This window comes from Camelina sativa, chromosome 4 (assembly GCF_000633955.1).
Source record: "Camelina sativa cultivar DH55 chromosome 4, Cs, whole genome shotgun sequence".
NCBI classification, from domain to species: Eukaryota; Viridiplantae; Streptophyta; class Magnoliopsida; order Brassicales; family Brassicaceae; genus Camelina; species Camelina sativa.
In genome coordinates, this window is record NC_025688.1 from 12,905,250 (window position 1) to 12,907,327 (window position 2,078).

Sequence of the window (2,078 nt, forward strand, 5' to 3'; positions counted from 1 at the left end):
CAGGACCCCTATGACCAGAGATAACCGAGTATACAATGACAGCTGGCGGTGATCTATAAACATTTCTTCTACTGAGGAACCACCACACGAACTAAAGCTCACTCGAATCTGGAACACGTCAATCAATTTTACCACTTGTATGCAATATTCCCGATGGCGTCTATGCTTAATCCTCCCAATATATGCCCCCTCATGCACATCAAAGTCAAAGGACATTAAGAAGAACTGAAACACGTTTCTTCTTTCACACGTTGTTGTCACTAGTGCACACGTGAAGAGACTGAGACACATGGAATCGGTGGCCACATAAGATACTCTCACAATCTCACGTGATAATAGTATCATAAGTATGATATGGTGAACGCATACATACACTACACGTCTATTTCTTGTAACCAAAGCTCCACTGGGGAAGAAAAACATAACGTGATTTACGTGACTTACGTCTCCACCGTTAACTGCAGTTGCGTCACTTTGACAACAAGATGAAACTTTCTTTGGGTTTGTGCTTCCAAAATCCCAATTCATGACCATTGTAGCTGAACTACACATGTGAGTTCCATCATCTTCTTGATTTGTCTCATAGAACACATGTAAATCTTCTCTTGGTAATCTCGCTTGAGGAGAAGGTACACGAGGTTTTACAACCTTGGTGTCCCCAATTTCCGTCCTCCCGCGTCCGTCTCGAATAGAAGCATAATAACTAGGAGTTTTACCAACATAGATAGCAAATTCCAGAGCACCATATACCTTGTCACGGAGATTCACCACATTGTGGAGAAACAAAATCTTGCGTCGACCACGATCTGGCGGCTCTCTCTTGATCTGCCGGTGACAGTTTGCAGGAGAGAGAGAATAATTCTGGGGTCTCTTATCCAAATATAAATCTCCGTTATTCGCATCAAAGTTGTTGTAGACTGGAGTAAGTTTGGATAGTGAAAGATGTTTAAATAACACCCCGTCAGTCTCGATGAACTCAACGTTCTCGACGTCTACTTCGCCACCATCGTAGATAGAATCATGTACACCAATGTTATTAACATCAAGGCTAGTTTTGACACTATGATCAGTGTGAACGTCAACGTTTGTAACATCCGCACTAGCGTCGATGTCTTGAATTTGATCTATAGATGAATCACCATCTTCGTAGGAAACAACACAGGTCGGGTCGTTTAGCAGATCCATTTCGTCATCATTGCCCGTGTTGTCAATAATAACGTTGTCATGAAATACTTCTGCTTCGACATCATCTTCCTCTGTGTAGACATCAAAACATGCATCTCCCTCCGTAGTTGAAAAACCAAGACCATCAACATCACGAACTTCGTCGTCACCGCATACATTGAAGATTGGATCTCCGCTTTGATCATCGTCGTTTCCTGCACCACCAGTAACGATATCAACATCTTCCAAGTCTGTGACATCATCGACCTTGTTCTCAACGTCGTTGTTATCGTGGTCGACAACATCACGGTCTTCTTTATTATTGCCGTCGAGTGTTAAATCTGCATCATACACCACATTATTCAAATCTTTGTTATCACCATAGATATCACGAACGATGAAATCTTTGTCGTCAAAGTAACAACTCTCTTTGTAAGCCACCAAAGACCTTCGTCGTTTCAAATTTTGCAAACGATTATACACCAAACTATGGTAATGATGAGGCAAAAAGTGTGTGCATAGCTTCTGCTTAAGTTTATCCCAAGATTTAATAGGGTTTTTGCCAGCTTGCTTGCCTGTTTTCTTCACATGTTGCCACCATGTTGCAGCGTGTCCTCGAAATTGTTTAACCACAACTGAAACAAATCGATCATCTGAAACGCTTTGAAACTCCAAAATCTCTTCAACATCCATCATCCAATCTAGTAATAAATCACTAGTAAATCCACCGTGGAACTCGGGAATATCCACCTTAAAATCTGTGAACATGATCGGAAGGAAATCAAACCACCAGAAACGTGATGACTCTGATACCAACTGATAGAGAGCGGAAGCTTAGTAACGGACGAGAACGCTAGATCTCCTGGAGAACTCAGATTCGCGAACGGATCTTGCTTAGAACGTCGTAACTTGAC